This window comes from Falco peregrinus, chromosome 1, assembly GCF_023634155.1.
Source record: "Falco peregrinus isolate bFalPer1 chromosome 1, bFalPer1.pri, whole genome shotgun sequence".
In the NCBI taxonomy this organism is placed as follows: domain Eukaryota; kingdom Metazoa; phylum Chordata; class Aves; order Falconiformes; family Falconidae; genus Falco; species Falco peregrinus.
The window spans coordinates 18,035,368-18,054,990 of record NC_073721.1 but is presented as its reverse complement, the minus strand read 5'-3'; the positions used below and the strand labels follow the sequence as shown (position 1 = coordinate 18,054,990).

General features: G+C 38.3%; 1 protein-coding gene across 2 annotated transcripts in view; it reads left to right on the top strand.

Moving 5' to 3' along the window:
* The window catches only part of CTNNA3 (catenin alpha 3), a 500,914-nt gene that overhangs the window by 308,370 nt on the left and 172,921 nt on the right, over positions 1 to 19,623 (top strand). The gene's annotated exons all lie outside the window — the stretch shown is intronic.

Here is a 19,623-nt window from a genome sequence, read left to right as displayed (position 1 = left end):
TTTGACAGTTTATAGCCTGTGTAATTGTATGCTGAAGAGGAAATGGTGCTCTGAGACACAGTTTAGGGCGATGAACCCTCTAGCAGGCTGGAAGCATATTGACGTATATGCTGAATAAATTCACTTGCATACGTAGTAGAGTATTTATTTCTAAAGGATATACTTCTTTATTACTTATGAAGGATATTTCTTTGTCACTTAAAATTTTGCAAATAGAACCAAGGAGAGATTTTAGTTTGTTGGACAACCAGTCCTGCAAATGTGACTAAATATTCACTGACTTAACACTCACTCAAACTGGAGCTTTAAAAGCTGCTGGAATACTGAAGTAATGGATTTTGCAGGAGTATTATCTGAAGTGCCTGTAAGGAATGCGTTGTTAATTTTTGCAGGTTTTTTTAAGCTTTTAGTGCTTTTGTGCGCAGTAATACAAAAATGGGAAAAATCAATGAATTCACTCCATGGCTGAAAGTTTACTTAGGAAAACTATTTGTCTCAGAATGAATTCATTAATCTCGGGTGATCTATAGATAATGAAAGACAAATAGGTGAACAGCTAAAGTAAAAGTAGGGTATTACATTTATGTTTCTCTTCATGGTCACGTAGTTACAGAATAACGGTAGTTACTCAATGACCTTAAAGGTCTTTTCCAACCTAAACAATTCTGTGATTCTATGATTATTCTCTGATTTACAAGACTGTATCATTTTGACTATGCAAAATCAAATGGGAGCTAAAACACAACCCCAAAGTTTTAAAAAGTTTTTCAGATTTTTAATACTGAAGCTAAACCAGTCTGAAGTGGCTTGACTTTTAGAAAGAATAGGTGATCTCTGAAGATCGGTAACTTTACTGAATTTGGAATTGAGTCCAGGTCAGCTGACATATCCAAATCATTATTCAGTTTAGAACATGTGAAATTCTATATTCATCTCCTTTCACAGGTTTGAATTTGTTCCCCAGATGTAAGGAGTAGCCTGCCCTCAGGGTAGGTTTGTGATTAAAAGGGCTGATGGCTGCACAGATACACTGCCTTAAAAAATCTAGAAGGACATGTACCAGCTGCCTGTGAACAGAGGACTGCCCAGAAGATTGCTATTCTTAGTGATGTAGGAATAACTATAGTAAAGTTTCACAATGCCAGCATGGTTACTACCTAGAAAGAAGAGGGGAACAAAATAAAGTCAAATGTTCTTTTTCAGCACAGACTTGACTAGTCCATTTTGAGGTGTCCCTTCTGCAAAGTGATAAGCAGAAGACAATGATGCCCTCAAAACTTACAGAGATTGCCTTTGTTCACCTCACTGAATGATTAACTTCAGAACCTTCTGTTTTTACCTAAACTTATTACTTAAATGCTATTAAGCAGAGAAGTCTAAGAGGGCAAGTATGTGTATAGTTCATGAATTTAAATACTAGTGGAGATTCATTTATGCAGATTCTTCTGAGGACATCAGATATACTTATTTTACAAGCAAATTACTAAATCATGAACAAATCATGTGAGGGGATAAAAGCAAGAGTCTCATGACTATTCTATAAAAGGGGTTCTATTACATGGTAGACTAATCTTACCATATGTGTAAATATACAGTGTGTGTATACATATTTATGCTGTGACTTTATATGCTGCCTACAGCGAAGAAAACATACTTTAAAAAATGTTTTAAGCAACTGGCTTTCAGAGAGGCTGTGCACAGTGCCACCTGCTATCGTTGGATTAGTTTTTCCAAATTGTGGCTTTATCGTATGCTGCTATTGAAAATTAACATAAAATAAAATTGAAGTTATCTTCTGGATATCTACTAGAACTGAAGTATCTTATTTAAAAGTTGCTTATATCGGTTTAATGCACTTACCAGTATTTCATAAGTGAGAGCTTGATTGATGTCCTTTTGATAAACTGTAATGCTAGATACTTGAGCAAATGAACTGGTAGTTGTACTTCATCTGTCAACTTCTAGACTATCAAATGTGAAACAAAACAAAAAAAATAAATATTAACAGCTAAGCAAGTGGCCACAAAGGGGCTTTGTACACATTAACAATTTATCTGATTTTTAAGAAAAACTCAGTCATTTCCAACAGCATCATCAAACAAAAAGAATTATGGTAGCTGTTTTGTGGAAGGTGTAATTCCAATTCAATTGATATAAATGTAATAGCATTTAAATACATTACAGCTGTAAATCTGAAGCGTATTTTGGGTTTTAGTGGCCTAAAACCTGTTAGGCTGAAAATATTTTTTTTTAAATTGGCAGTAGTAGAGCACTGCACTGTTGCTTCAAGTTGTCAAGGAACATAACAGACTTAAATTCTATTAGTCTTAGTTTTCACAAGCGTATGTGTTTCAGAAATACACACATACTTCAGAAACTGAAAAGTGGCAAATATGTATGGAGCTTGGTTTCCAACTGAACATAGGTAATGGATATTCCTCAGAACTCAGGTATAGCTAAAAGTACTACCAAAATCAGGGAGCCAGATTCTGCAAGGGCAAGACAGATATGAAGGAGATGAGTTGGCTTTGAATCCTTGCTACTTCAATTATACATTCATTGATCAAAGAATTTACTTTTTCTTGGTGAAACTTCTAATGTATAAATATCACCTGTTCTCTTTGGGACTGATGCCCAGCCTTTTGCCAGGGATATGTTTCATAATATGGTGTTGTCTGCAATCTGTAAGATTTTAAGTTGGATGACAGATTAATTCAAATCCAGCCCTGTACAGTACTTGCAGAGTTTATGAGAAAGTTGTCAGACATCTTTGTATTTTATTAGAAGGTTCTTAAACGACAGATATGATTTGCGTGTTTGCAGGAGAGTCCTCCCATTCATTCCTTTGTTATTTATTTCCTTCACTGTTGTAAAAGCCAACAAACAAATCCCCGTACAGCTTTCAGGTTATGAAATATAAATCTGGAAAGCTAGTCATGTGTGGTAGTGCAGAATTGGGCTTGATCTCTGAAACAGAGAATAACTTAAGTGTTGAAGTGCAAGATCATGGGTGGCATATATCTGGCTATGGAATACTAGCAGAGACAATAGTTGAATGTAAAATATTTCAAAATTAAACAACTAAGAAGAGATTGTTGCAAAAAATGGCATAGGACAGTAACGGTACTAGAGAAGGCTCATAGGTGAGGTAGGTAAGACACCAGACAATTGTATTATAACTATGAAGGCAGATTTAGCATCCACATGTAGTTGTGACATCCAAGGAGTTGGATGGATTGTGGGCACCAAATGATACAGCAAAGGCCAGTGATGCAAACAAGACTGCCCAGATGGTTAAATACAAAATATCTTATTTATCAGAAGAAAAAAGTTTTTTGTTTTTTGTTGGGGTTTTTTTTTTTCTCAGCTGCAAATAGCTTTTATGGAACACTGGATATATTGAAGCTGCCAGCAGGCTTTGAGATGTGAAAACCAGCTCAGGTGCTGGCAGTCTCTAGTTTTTGTCTTGGAGAACAAAAGCTAAGAAAAAAGAAATTTACATTCTCACTGTCGTTGTGTCCATCCCCCTCCCCCCCCCCCCCCTTTTTTTTTTCCCGAATGTAAAACACCCTAGGTGTGGATCTGAGCCCATTGTAAAACTTTTGACATCCATAACATCCCATGGTAAAGATTTCCACAGCTTGACTATGTGTTGTGTAGAGAAGTATCTGTGAAACCCCCACATGATCATTTCATTTGCTGACCCTGAATTCTTGTATCAGAAGAGAAAATGAACACCAGGCCCTGTTTTCCTTGTCAATTCCACTAGCAGACCTCTGTCATACCCTCCTTCAGTTGTCTGTTTTCTAAGTTGATTATTTCTGGTCTTTTAAACTTTTCTTTGTTTGGATGCCATGAAAAGATTACCTTGCTGCCTTCCCTGTACCTTTGCCAGCACCTTCCATCTCATGAAGGTGGTAGGTCAGAACTGTGCATACTATTCATGCATGATAGTCAAGATATTTCATCATGTTCTTTTCCCACATCTATTTAATTCCTAACAGTTTTTCTTCTCAGTGGCTGCTAAACACTAAACTGCAGTTTTCACAGAAAGTTTGTATGGTTATCCCAAAATCTTATTCCTAACTAGTAGTACTCTGCTGCAGTCCATTTTATATATGTATAATGCTGGATTTATTGTTTTTTCCAAAATTACTTTGCATCGCTCTAGATTGAATTTAATCTTTTGTGTTATCTTATAGTACCATGAGGTCCTTTTGCAAGTCTGCATCATTAGTTATTTACTCCTCTGAATAACTTGGTAAAAGATGCATTAAAAAATATATAACAAGTTAATGCGGACACTGTGACCACAAGGAAATTTCTGGCTCATGGCTTTCTCCCAGTTTCCTGCTAGTTTGTTCCTGAGGTTGAAAAAAGTGATGCTAATCTATCTGCATCAGCTGAGAATTACTGGTTACTCAACCACCCCGATTGTTGGAGGAGTTGTAGGATCTACATGCCTGTATCTTAGTACTGCATACAGAGTACAATTAATAGTCTAGCTCTTTCAGGATACTGCCGCTGCGCGCCCCCTCCCCCCCCATCACTTCACTTGTTGTTTCACTGCTTTTTTCTTCTTTCAAAGTCGAAAAAGTCAGGTAGGTATTCTGGGATTTCATTGTGTTGGTGTTTTTTTAATTTAAAACCTTATTTACCCAGTTTAATCTTAACCCAAGATAAAGATTTCCCACAGAAGATTTATCTTGCTTATATTAAGTGCTTGTCTTTCCTTTGACTAAATGACTAGTTTAGTCTGGATGTCTAATTTCTAGATAGCTGAAGTGAGGTGAGATGAATTGTAACTTGATAGATGAGTGTTCATCTGTTTTGGGACATATGTTATGTTGCATTTTTTTGTGTTCTGTATGGCAGTTTTTAATCAGGTGTATCCTGTTTTTCAGGGCATATTTTTTTTAATCTGTCCTTGAAAGATCAAGGATGTTTGAATAATAGTTTGTGATATTGTTTTGTATGTAAATACAATTGACTGAGTCGGATATTATAAAAATGATCTCACAAAGGTTTCTCAAACTATGAATTTGATATGGAAATGAGAAGTACTACTTGAAATATCAAGAGAGGTGTTCTGTGGTTTCTATTTTAATGTGAAAATGAAAACTTCTCAAATAGAAGCAGTAGGTCTTGAGAAAGAACATACTTTTTTTTTCCTCTTTGAATATGAAATGTTAATTGAGCCAAGCTAAACTGCCCGCTACGCTGACTCACTGCTCATATTGTAATTTAAGAAACAAACAGTGTCCTCGCAGGCCAGTGACCTTTGTGAATCAGCTTGAGGATTAATCTCTTTTACAAATATCTCTCTTCTGAATTAGCATTTGGAAGTTACGGTCTTTCCTTTGAAAATTGATTTGAGACATAACAATATAATACAGTTCAGAAGCATGTGAATAAATCCAGTGAAGTACAAAACATCAGTGAAATAGAAAGACTGAACACCACACCAGATCTGGGGTGATGATGTTTCCAAAGGTAGTAGCAACTACACGTAATATCTTCTTCCTTGTTTTCTTACATTCTCTCTCATGAATTTATGAACTGCTCTGTTCCCTTACCCTAGAGTCCTAGCTTCTGTTAAAAAAATGCATACGCTTGGGATGTTAGCCATACTTACCCTTACCAGGAATATTAGCTGGTGCTTTGTGGACAATGCTAATATTTGAAAGGCTCAAACAGTGGCAAAGTACTTGAGATATCCTAGTTAACATATTTGTACTATTAAAGCTGCACTATAATTGCACAAAACAGAATCTCTTTAGTTGTAAATGTGAATAGTATCTTCAGGTAGATGCAGGAAGTAAAATAGTCCTAGTTACATATGTTGTGGTTTAACCCCACATGGTAATTAAATGCCACGAGCCACTCACTCACACACCCACTCCCCCCTGACAGGTGGGGAGGAGAATTGGAAATGAATGTAAAACTTGAGAGTTGAGATAAGAACAATTTAATAATTGAAACAAAATAAAACCAAAAGAACAATAACAATGATAACAATAACAGTTATAGTGAAAAGGATGGAGAAGGGGAGAGGAATGGAATCCAGAGGAGAGGAAGAAAACAAGTGATGTACAATACAATGGCTCACTACCTGTTGACCGATGCCGAGCCAGTCCCAGAGCAACAATCCACAGCCCTGGCTAACTCCCTCCCCCCACCCAGTTTATATACTGAGCATGATGTCCTATGGTATGGAATACCCCTGTGGTTGGTTTGGGCCACCTGTCCTGGCTGTGTCCCCTCCCAATTTCCTGTGCCTTTCCAGCCTTCCCGCAGACAGGGGCTGAGAAACCAAAAAGTCCCTGACCAGCCTGTTCCCACACCAAATCCAAAACACAGCCCTGGAATAGCCACCAAGAAGAAAATTAACTCTATCCCAGCTGAAACCAGGGCAACATAGTAAAAATAAACCAAAACACATTAAAATGCCCACTTTGGTTAGTAAGTTGGATACTTCCCACATAGGAAAGGGGCACTCAGCAGCTCAAGTATTTTCATGAGTACCAAAGGTCATGTTAAACGTTCTTCAGGTGGAGGTTATTCTAAGCTACAGGGCCTTCTATTGCTCATATATTGCATCAAATATTCGTAAGTCTAACTATTGATTTTGTGACATTGAAAAACTGGGTTATATTGCAGAATGAAAAAAGCAACCAAATTTGGGTTAAGGTTCTGGCTGTACTCTGTGTCTTTATGAGCCTTGGCTAAAATAAATTCCCCAAAGATATGTTTCTGTTAGGGAATACTTGTTATTAATTGGAATTCCTTATTGTAATGCAGCAATTTTGATGACAATATTTCAAAAAATGAAGCTTAACTGCTTTGAGATTTCACACATTTAGGTTTTGCTTTGAAATTCCTTTTCATTTAAAATATTACAATTAAATTGCAAATCTAATTGAAATATTTGATTATATGGAAACATTTTTGAACAGTCTTCTAGGAAATTTCAAAATTAGCTCTGAATATAAATGCTCTTTAAAATTATGAAAATTGTTACTAAATAATAATGAAAAGCCTTAGGGGACTTGGTTGTACTTCATAATCCCTTGTGAGATGTGCCAGTTGTTAGTGAATATAATGTTCTAGCCTGGACTTCGTTTCTACCAAAGACACAACCAAAATCTGATATTGAGAGAACAAGTATGTAAAAGTGAACAGAAGACAGGTAAAAAGGAAGACTGAAATGTCACATCTACAAAAGGGGGAAAAAAAGGTCCTCTGTAACTAGAAATTTCTTGTTTGGGAAAGCTCACAGGCTGTTTTCCTGAGCTGATCTTTCAGAGAGATGTAATGCTTTCTGAGAGGAGTAGTGATAGGCTGGGTGAACTTGAGATTAAAAAAGGAATTCGATGGGAGCAGGGAAGAATCCTCTGATTATCTTTTCTTTTGGCACAGATGCAAATCTCCCACTGCAGTGTTTAAAGGTCAGCTGTACCAAGCAGAGGGTGAGAGATTTAATGGAAGTGGAGGCAATGATGAAGTGAACTTTGTGTTCTTCATCTCTTCTCTCAGTACATGAGTATATCACATTCTATGTAGTTTGATCTAATAACACTGACTTCAGTCTGCTACTTTGATACATAAACTTGAGGGTGTAGCCGACTGCCTAATTCTTGCCCTTGGGTTTTGCTGTTTTGACTGTATTCCAATATGACAATGCTGGCTTCTAGGAATTAGGATTTCTAAGGTTGAATCTGTCATGAACAATGGACAGTAACAGACAGCACATATATTTAAGTGCATCACTGTTGTAATATGTTGGTATAGAACAGCAAAGGCATGCAGGACATACAGAGTGTTTTTAAAAAAACAAATTTGCCAGTCAATATAAAGATTTCCAGTGCAGGAAATCCAGCACATCTATTAAAGGTGAATTCTCCGTAAGAAATCATTCTTCTAAAATGAAGTTAAAAGTTGTAAAGGAGAAAAAATCTTGTGTCATAAAAATATACATACAGAAATAAATTGTTTTGTCACTTTCTAGTTGAACAAGGTACAAGATGCATAGGAACAAACTATACAGATACTGACAGAATCTTAATTTACCAAGAAATATTTGGGTCTCTAGATTTGGGAAAACAGATGAGAGGTAAATTGCGGAAGGAGATAGAAAGGGAGAATGAATCTGTCATGTGGATCAATGATGGAGCCTGGAAAAAAAGAGATAAATGAATTTAGCTAACTCAAAATCAGTCACCATTAAACTCAGTTAAGAACGCCAGGGTTTATTTTAATGAACTCATTCTATTTAGAAAACCATTAATTGGTGCAATTTCTATAAAGAAAATGAGGTTTGAGATATATGTAGATATAAAAATTATTTTTCATTCAATGCTATTACAAATACAGTGCAATTTTGGCAAACAATATTGAAGAATTTACATATGGTAGAAATGTTTTCAGGGTTAAACATATTAATCAAAATGTTTGCAAAACCCATTGAGTGAAAACAATAGTATTTGGTAACCACAGTGAATCTGTGACAGTAACTTCATAAACATATAATACAAGGAAACTTCCTTTCTCTCAAGCAAAACACAGGGCTAATGGCTCTTGAAATAAAGCTTCCTATAACTGCCTCTTTTGGAAAACAGCTCTGCTAAAAGTCAGTTTCAACATGGAATCTGCAACTTAATTGGATAAGTTGTTTTTCATTTTCTGTATAAACAGTAAATATTTCTCCCTGAATACAATGGGAAAATTCTTACTACTTCAATCTGTTTTATTGACATATAGATAAAAGATGATAGTTCTTATTTGCCGCTTTGTCTGATTTTGTATGTAATTTGCGACATCTTTCCATGTCAAATTTATATATACTGACCCAGAAAATTGGGTTCTGAGAGCAATTTACCATAGCTTTGACAGGTGCAGGCAAAAAAACTCTAAAAAAACCGTATCTTACTCTTTTGCTTTCCTGGTTCTGGTCTACAACAACCAACCATTAAGCAGCCTGTGATGACTTATTATTTTAACCTCTGAACATCCAATACATAGGGACTACGTTCCTTCACCTTACTTTTTCTTTTTCTGTGTGAAGGATTATGGGAAGAAAACTACCTGAATTCTGAAAAAACAATATAAAAAGACTGGATTTGCCATCGAAAGTAGCATTACATAGTTTCCTGGCAAATAGCAACTTAATCTAAAACGGAATTTAACAATCCATTGAATCTTGCTTCACATATTAAAGTACTGCATATACAAAGTCTTGTGAACTGGAAGATTCTGATTACTTTCTACCACCTTCAAAGACAATAGGGAATTGAGTGTTCTTAGCACTGCACCCGTTTCTATGGGTTTTCATCCCAGACTGGTAAATGTTAAATAAAAATAACATTTTAATGCTTCGTTACTAGTTCTTTACTATTGATTTTACTGAGCTATTGAAAAACAAACCCACTTCTGACAGTGGCAGAACCCCACAACTGCATGGGTGTAGAGGTCAAACTAATAGATTACTAGAAATCTTTATTAACTTTCAGGATGTCAAAAGAGAGTAGAATCTTAGGAGATCCATTCTTTTTAGGAGCACAATCAGAAGACAAGAAACATGAATTCTGTTATGTAGAAGTTCTGAGTTTGACAGTTCAATTTAAGGAATTTCATGCCCAGATGTAAGATCCAAGTCTAGGGCTTGTCATGTTTTTGCTGGCACTTTTGTTGTTACTGTTCTTCTTTAACCCATAATATACTTCCAATGGTATCATGAAATATATATGACATGATGTATCACATCTGTGTCACAATAGCAATTAAAGACTCTTAAGTTGAAGACTGTATCATCATCCCTACCTTTGCATTAACTGTTTAACTCCTGTTAGTTAGGTACGTTTACCCACACAGCAGTTGTCATAGGATGCAGGATCCTGTTGTACAATGCAGTCTGCAGACACAGAATTTAGATGTGATTTTCTGCTTGAAGCAGTTAGTGCATAGAGATATGCATGCAGAATATTGGTCAGCATTTTGGGAATAAAATGTACCTGTTACCAAACTCAGAGGATGTTTTTGTAAATAAGATGAGCACTTTTAAGCATGATCAATATTTGTGAATGGGAAGTGGATTTTCATTACATTACCATACTAATTTCTAGAATCAGTCTATCCTTGGCAAATTAACTCTCCTCTCATCACACACTTTTTTTTTAAACTCTTATTAAGCTAGTTTACATAATGCTTTGGGTTTTGGTTTTTTTTGAGTGGAAAACTACCTTCTGTTTGCTAATTTCTATGCGTCTTCAGTTTTTGTGATTTAGAATTCCCATTCAGCACTAACCTGTTTTTGTTTGACTTTTTCACTTTGAAGAGAGACGAGTGTGCAACCAGGGTTTAGTTAATGGCACATCCATGAGATCTGGGCAGTGGAGATTCCTTTCTTGTAGGTTCTTCATTGCTGCAGTTGAGTTAAATCCAAAGATCCATTTTAGCGATCCAGCACTCTGATTTCGCTAATTTTAGCAAATCTGTGATTAGATAGGTCTGTAGTGAGCAATACCACTCTAACTACAAAACCAAAAAACAGACTTTGTCATTTTACTTACAGATATTTTTTTCCTGCAGCTTTTTAAAAATCAATTTTTAAATTATGTGCCTGAAACACAAATTTGGGTTTAATGGCATTAAGAGTTAGTCCTAAACCCCTGCTTTCCCATTTCAGCAGGAATTCATTTCTGTGCTGAAGGCTCGGAGTCCTTCAGCAAACTGACCTGCTCGTCAAGATGATGTGACAGCTGTCAATAAACAGCATAGACAGCCTTACGGATTACAGCTTAAAACTCCTCTGTTGTCAGGTGGTGCTCTGGTTGGTTGGTTGGTTGCAGATAGCACGCAGAAGGGAAGCCTAAAGATGGTCATGGCATTTGGAGTTTGTGCGTGTGGAATTATTTCTGAAATGAAAGGCAACAGAGGAAAAATGCACAAATGCTTTAAATGCAAAAACTCTTTAATTTCTCACAGAAGAAGCCTGGCAACAGTAATTGAGAGATGGCAGGCAGATAGGAAGAGGCCTTTAAAGACAGGTAACTTGTTCTTGATGTATTGGAGCTGGTACATGAATGCTTAAATGGAGAGCTAATGTGGTCAAAATAGTGAATTAAGAAAATGGATTCAATAAAATTAGCTTAAAGTCAAGCATGTACTTCTAAGTGTGTGTAAACTTTACGACTTTGAACCTTGCTATTTTGGGCCTCACGAAAGTTCCAGCATCTTGCAATGAGTCTTGAATTCATAATGTGGGATTTTTTTCACCTTTATGTAATTAATCAAATAGGGCCCAACTTTCCTATTACTAATTGAGCTTCAGGTGATAAATGATGACATTTTCATTAAACCTCTTAATCACAGCCTTTATTGCAGAAGTGTGAAGCAAGGGAACAAAAGATAAACAACCCAAAGATTTATCAGACTTTCTATGTCTGAGGGGCGTATTTCAACAGCTAGAAATGTCAGCCACGTAGTATGGTGAAGCAGGGTATACTACAAGTTATGGGAGCTTCAAAAGGAAAATTGTCTTCATTCAACATGGGTTTCTCATCATAACAGACCCAGTTTAACATTTTTGCTGTCAGTGTAAAAACAGCTGACACAAATGAAGTAACAGTGACTTTTTTTCTTTTATTACTGCAGGAACCAGATTTAGAAGTTCCTCAGAATATTAGATCTTGTGATTCCATTTTATGTCCTCAAAAGTCTCATAGTTTTGATAGTACTGATCTGTAATGAGCCAGTCACCTATAACAGAATAATTCTGAAGGTGCTAAAAAAGGCATGTCATCAAAATGTTAACATCAGTTTACTAAAGCTTGTGCTTCTTAAATACTAAATATCTCTGTCAGTGTGTGTACTTATTAGGGTTTGTTGTTGGTTTTTTGTGTGTGTTTTTTTTTTTTCTCCTTGGAACGTAGTTGCTGTAATATCTGGTGAAGGAGGAGGTTTATTCCTGTTGGTGTAGGTGCTGAATATTCATTGTTCTACGTGACTCTCTATGCAAATTGTCATAAGTGCATCTTTGGAGGCTGTTGTCCTTCTATCAGATTATCTGCACCCTATTGGGTCAAACTGGCCAATGGGATCTCAAGTTCTTGAGGACAGAGGGACATATCTTATATGTATAGTGTGTGTGTATACGTGTATGCATAAAGAATAGGTTTACATTAATTTCACCTCTTTTGGAAACAGGATTTCTAGCCTAAAACGTGAGGCTTTGTTGTAAGTTGTTATGCCACAGTCTAAGAGAATTTTAGAAGCATATTTCTGACAGGGAGGTGATTAAAGACAGCCAACATCGTTTCACAAAGGGGAAATTGCGCCTGACTAATCTGGTGGCCTTCTACGATGGAGTGTCTGTGTTGGTGAATAAGGGAAGAGCAACAGATGCCATCTGTCTTGATTTCTGTGAGGTCTTTGACACTGTTCCATACAACATTCTTGTTGCTAAATTGGGAGAGATAAGAGTTTGATGGCTAAGGAACTGGCTGGATGGCTGCATCCAGAGAGTTGCAGTCAATGGCTTAGTGTCCAAATGGAAATCAGTAACAAGTGGTGTCCTTCAGAGGTTTGTATTGGGACCAGTACTGTTCAGTGTGGTCATTAATGACATTGACAGTGGGATTGAAGACACCCATAGGAAGTCTGTGGATGACACCAGGCTGGTGCAGTTGATATGCTTGAGGGAAGGGACGCCATCCAGAGGGACCTTGATAGGCTTGAGGTGTGGGCCCATGTGAAAATCATGAAGTTCAGCAAGGCCAAGGGCAAGATCCTACACTTGAGTTGGGGAAATCACCACTGCCAGTACAGACTGGACGATGAACTGATGGAGAGCAATCAGTTTTCCTCTGGAAAAGGACTTGGGGATACTGGTAGATGAAAAATTAGATATGACCCAGCAATGTGTGCTTGCAGCCCAGAAAGCAAACCACATCCTGGGCTGCATCAAAAGTGTGACCAGCAGGTCAAGGGAGATGATTCTCCCCCTTTACTCTGCTTTTGTGAGACCTCACCTGGAGTCCTGCATTCAGCTCTGGGACCCCCAGCATAAGGACACAGGCTTGTTGGAGTGAGTCCAGAGGAGGCCACAAAGGTGATCAGGGGGCTGTTGCATCTCTCCTGCTAAGACAGGCTGGGAGACTTGGGGTTGTTCAGCCTGGAGAAGAGAAGGCTCTGCAGAGACCTTACAGCAGCCTTTCAGTATGTAAAGGGGGCTTATGAAAAAGATGGAGGTTTAATTTTTTATTTTTTTTTATGAGGGTCTGTAGTGATAGGACAAGGGGTAACGGTTTTAAATAGAAAGAGGCTAGATTCAGACTAGATGTAAGGAAGAAATTCTTTACAACAATGATGATGGTGAGAGACTGGAACAGGTTGCCCAGTGAAGTTCTGGATGCCCATTACCTAAGTGTTCAGGGCCAGACTGGATGCAGCTTTGAGCAACTTGGTCTAGTGGAAGGTGTTTCTGCCCATGGCATGGCAGTTGGAACTAGATGATTGCTTCCAACCCAAAACGTCCTATGATTTTAAGAGTATTTTGTAGAGGATCAAGCAACATGTATATTTGCTGAATTTAATTACCTCTCTAGGAATATTTCCAGCTACTTTACCACTGCCAAATGGCTTTTGAACTAATGTTCTTTTATCCCCACTGCCAGGGTGATGGTTTTTACAACACTACTTAATAATGTGAATTCTTGAATAGATTGAAATAACTGAGAAACGTTCTTGTTCTGAATTGCAATTTTTGCACAATGCTTAGAGAAACTATCTTACTATCTTGTATTTAATGCAAGAGAACAAAAAGTAGGACAAATCCTTTCATAATACAGACTTAACAGCATAAATAAAATTAAAAGAATAGTGACTGAACTCTCCTGAAAAAAACCCACAACCCAACCAAACAAAACCAACTAAGGAATTATCAAGAAAACAACTGATGGGAAGTCATGGACTAGAATTTCTGGTCACAAGGCAGGCAAGTGATCTTTGCTTAACAGGGAAGTTGGTCTTGTTTGTTTTTGACAATCTGGCTGAGGCACATACTGTTAGGAATTTCCCTTTGGTGTAATTCATTCTCTACAGAAGCTCTGTAAAAGAGCCTCAACAACAAACTCAAGCAACATGGAATAATGTCAACATAGTTACTTCCAAGGAGATCACATAGGTTGCATATTAACATCATTATATTAAACTTTTTAAATAACTGTTAGCCTAGTATCAAAAATACATTTTTTCATGACAAATTTCTAAAACTTTCCTCTGGAAAATACAGGCTGGTCTTGCTAGACACCAGGAACCTCCTAGCTAGACTCAGGAGGACAGAATTAAAGTATCTAGGAATGTTTTCTTTTAATGAACTGTGCTCAGTCAGACAATCAGCCCTCTTTTACCCAACCGGTCCAGTAAAGAGGCTGATGGACAGGACTGGTCACATCCCATGTACTTTTGTGATGGGAAGTTCAGATCACCATTCTGAGTTTTAGCTTAGTTTACATGTACCCTGTCAGCCCTTTATTAGGAATCATTTATAGGTTATAATTCTAGACTTCTTGCACAGGGATTTGTCCTTTGAAACATTAGTAACCACCACATCTCTTACTCTGTTGTTGGATGGACGTCTGCTGTGTGTTAGGATTGTTTCTCAGCTGTGAATTCATTTACCCTTTTTCAAGGCCAGCCTACTGTAAACAAGATAGTCTCCATAGGAGTTTGTCAGTGTATTTAGTAGGGTCACAGTCCTATACTTCTGAATTCTGCCCACGTGCTTAAGGGTGAGCCCACACGACTCAGACTGCATTACAGTCTGCAGTTTGGAGATCTGGATGATTTTATATGGAAATTTTTGTTGCAAGACTTATAAATGGTTTTAAGTGTTTTCCTTTGTGATCAATTTTACCTTTCCTAGACTAGATTACAGTGCAAAAATGAGTCAAGGTTTTCTTATAAAATGTTTTATGAACGTTTCAACTCTATTACTTCCACTGACAACATAAACGTTTTATGTTGGTACAACATTTACTTCATACAAACTACAGTAGCTAGGAGACTACCTCCACCCAGCTCCATTGCCACTGGTTTTTGCCGTCTGTGGACAGCTTTCACAGCAGCTGCAGGAATGCAGCTCATGGCATCATTCACAAAAAGAAGAAAAACTAATACACCTGATAAAAGTTACTTAAGATATTCATTTAGGGGATAAAGGAAGGGTAAAAATGAGTGAGAGGATTAATTATATTTTTACAAGTTATTTGAAATGTATCCGATAGTGAATATGTAAGAATGTACTGTAATAATGTGATAATGTAATGCACAAGAACATACTGCGTGCCCGTGGCACAGATTGGATTTTTACCACTGGAGTAGTGTAACACTTGTTTTACTTTACAACTTATCTGGAATATATACATGTACATACTTCATTATGAGTGAGTAATGGATTGCTTTATAGCCACTGCAAATATAATTCACTTGAGCATTTCATAAAAAGCTTCCTAAGCATGTTCAAAATCTTAAATTCCAATTTAAAGTTTCAGTTCACTTCAGTATAGAAGTTTTTCAAATGGCGTCAGCATATACCCAGTCTGCCTGCCTTCCCGTTGGGTTAGTTAATATTCAGTGAGGAGAAACCCAAACGGCCGGCAGCAGCCACCCGCGGTGCTCCCGCTGCCTTCTCCTCAGGGATCCGTAGTGGGACCAGTACTGTTTAATATCTTCATCAATGACATAGACGCTGGGATTGAGTGCCCCCTCAGCAGGTTTGCCAATGACACTGGGCTGAGTGGTACAGTTGACAGGCCTGAGGGGTGGGATGCCATCCAGAGGGACCTGGATAAGCTCAAGAAGTAGGCCCCTGTGAACCTCATGAGTTTCAACAAGGACAAGTGTAAGGTCCAGCACCTGGGTCTGGGCAACCCCTAGTAACCCCTAGTATCAATACAGACTGGTGATTAATGGATTGAGAGCAGCCCTGCAGAGGACAGGGGGGGTACTGGTGGATGAAAAGCTGGATGTGAGCCAGAGATGTGTGCTTGCAGCCCAGAAAGCCGGTTGTACCCTGGGCTACACCAAAAGAACTGTGACAGCAGGTCAAGGGACGTGGTTCTCCCTTTCTGCTCTTGTGAGACCCCACTGGGAGCACTGCATTCAGCTCTGAGGCCCCCAACACAAGAAGGACACGGACCTGTAGGAGCAAGTCCAGAAGAGGGCCACAAAAATAACCATAGAGTTGGAGCACCTCTCCTATGAAAACAGACTGAGAGAGCTGGGGTTGTTCAGCCTGGAGAAGGCATCAGGAGACCTTATATCAGCCTTCCAGTAGCTAAATGGATCTTATAAGAAAGATGGACACAAGCTTTTTACAAAAGTGTATAGTGGCAGGACAAGGGGTAATGCGGAGCCGCTCCTGCTCTTCCGGCAGGGCCTGACGCGCAGCCCTCGGACGCGGGGCCGCTGCAGCGCGCTCACCTGCCGGGGCGGCGCCGGGCCCCGCTGTGCGCGCCAGCCGCTCCGCTCCCCTCCCGCCAGGCTGCCGCCTCGGCCCCGCCCCGCTCTTTCTGGAAGGTTCCGCGGCCGCTCTGTGGTGGTGGCGGGCGGCGCGCTCGGAGGCGCCAGGGTGAGCGGCGGCGGCTCCTGCCCAGCTGGGGCGGGTGGGTTTAGTTGCACATTTCGCTGTCAGGCTTTTAACATTGGTTGCCAAATGTGTGCATTCCTCTTGCGGAAGGCGAACGCTGCCATTCCCGGCCGAGGCGTTGCTGAGTGCTGGCTGCTGAGGAGAAAATGGTGTGGGCAGGCGGCGCGCGGCCCGCAGCGGGCAGGGCAATGCAGGCTGCTAAAAACTAGTAACGTCTGTGGGTTTTCTCTTACCAAGTGACTGTGTTAAGAGGTGGTGTTTTCTTTTGCCAGCAGTAAGCTCAATAGCCTTGTCATTTTAGGGCCTAATTTTGTGCAGCATAAAATCTACAATATCAGTCTGTGAGGCCACAACAGAAAACAATATATTAAGAAGTATCTTTTTTCCTAGGCTGCCAGATATTTTTTTTTTCTTTTTTTTGAATGTTTGGACTTGTTTGCACTGAAGGACTGTATGTAAGCGATAATGAGCTTTTAGCAACACTTCTGGGAGCAGGTGCTCACCGGTGGAAGTGAGGGATAAACCATTTTAGTAGTTTGGTCAGTATTTGTACTTAATTATTATGCCTTATCCCTGTGCTTAAAGCTAGTTGGTGGTGGATTTGTAAAATAGTCCTCCTCTGGATATTAAGTTTTCAACTCCTGTTCATTGGAAGCAGGACAAGAATTGACCAAAGGTCTTATTAACAGTGAAAATGTGAATGTACATTGTATCCTTTGTACTGATATCTAGTAATCATTAAGGTAGTCTTCTCTGTGAGGGTTCCTCTGAGTTACTGTTTTTTTAATTCTAGGAAACAGCAGTTGTCAACATTTCAACTGTTGGTAAGCTCGGTGGGGGAATGAGTCATACAATTAATTGTAAACTGTAAACCCACATTTTTTTCTGAAAATGAGATATGTTTTTCCATGTGCAACTGTGCTGTAAGGGTTGCACACCACTTAGCACTGAATTGGTGCTGTCCTGTCCCAAAGGTTGGAGGAATGGAGAAAGATTCTAATAATACGGAGAGACTTAACTCATGACAAGCTCTGAAATGAAACTTTTTTCTTTCTGAAAAAACAATATTTGAAAATAATTCTTAAACACATCTTAGGTGTTTATTTGTGTGAGGTAGGAGGAGAGCTGGTGGTTGTGGGTCACATAAGGTGCCTTAGGCTCTGACCTGCTTTCTTCAATAAATTTTGCCCTCTTAAATTGGGAGATGGACCTTGTACTTTCTCTGGGAAGGCTTTCCGAGTTCAGATATTGATACAAGCTAAATATTAAAAAAGTTGGATGACACTTTTTTTTTTTTTGGTGGTGGTTTCTGGAGGATGGAAGAACCTGCATCCATACTTTTGCATGGGTATCAGCAAAATTACTTCTATTATAAAGCATTTTTTTCCCTTTTGGGGAGAAGTTGTCTCAGGATTGACAATAAGGATGCCTGAAGTTTCAGGTTAATCCTTCCTGTCATGCAGTATGAAAAGGCACGCAGCTTTATACTATTTCCCATTTTTGTTACATGTTCATTTTATCTGTGTTTTCATTTTGATTTTCATTATAGCCTTAATCAATTTGTACTATTAATAATAAGTTAGCAATTACTGTGTTTATTGTTACTGTATTGTCCCAGTTTACTCACCATGTATGCTAGTATACGTGGTGGAATGGTTTTGTGCATTTATTCTGCATTACTGATTTGATTCAGTTAAATATTGAGGAAAACTGTGTTTCTGAAAAGTCAGTGACATATCTGAGGTTTTGGTGCAAACCGCAGCCAAAGTCAGTGATAGTATTTGGGGTTTTCACAAGTAAAGTGAAATTGGATTCTTGTCCTGTGCATTGGTACACATTGCATTGGTATGTTTTGGTCCTCCTTTGGTTATTGCTAGTTACCATTGAACTTCCATTCTGGTGTTTACAGGGAAATGCAAAGTTGCTGTGCAAATTTCACAGTTAAGTATCCAAGGTAGTCTTTTTGCTCTTAGCCCTGTGAACAAAAGGACAACCCATCAGCATGAAATTTTGTTTGTTGTCTCAAGGAGATTACTTTTCTAAGAGAAATTGGGACATGCTGAATTCTGTAGTAATTTTTAAAGTATAAATAGTTTCACTGGTTTTGGATTTGTCATATGCAATTTGTAATACAGTACCGAGTCTTGCAGGAAAGAAAGTAGGTACTGTTAATGGAGGATGTGTGAAAATTAGTATCAAAGTTTGTATGGCTGATGTGAGCTATGTAATTTCTGGTAATACAGTGAAATGAATTTGTATTATTGAGAAGGTGTATGCTTGCATGTCCTTGTCTTGTTCCCTTTCAACTATGGAGAAGAAAGCATTCTTTTGTTGCTGTAGCGTTCAGTTATGCTTCTAGGTAACGTGCATTAATATTCTGCATGTCAAACTCTATTCAGTAGCAACTAACCATAAATATGTTATTGTTGACTCTCCTATTATTCTCATCCTAGATTTGGTTCTAAGTGCTCAACCACCACACACATCTGTAATTCTGTACCAGTAGTTAATGATAGTTGGGAATGAACGAGAATATAGATTAATTGCTGCTTAGTGCAAAAAATACATATTCCAGCAACCTGTATAGCTCTATACTTTCTGTATTGCCAAAGCAGGTGGTCGGTATTAATGTTAGATATAAAATGAATTGCCATGGTTTCTGCAGAGGCAAAAGTTCTGTGAAGGGCTGATCTTGAGATGGATTAAATTCTGAAAGTATATCTTGTTGCACTGATCTTTAATTTTCTTCGCTTATCAGTGGATTTGTTGGCGCATTACTCCCACCCCGCCTTATATCACAATTTTATTCTATTTGTGTTACAGTTGTTACTACATTTGAGTAGTTCTTTGTAACTTTCCAGAGCTTAATGTGTTTTTTGTGTATTGTAAAATTATTTAATTTATGCTTAGTGTGATTGACCTTTTATTTATAAAAATGCAAATCTGTCACATGTATAACCAGTCCAGGTGTTGCA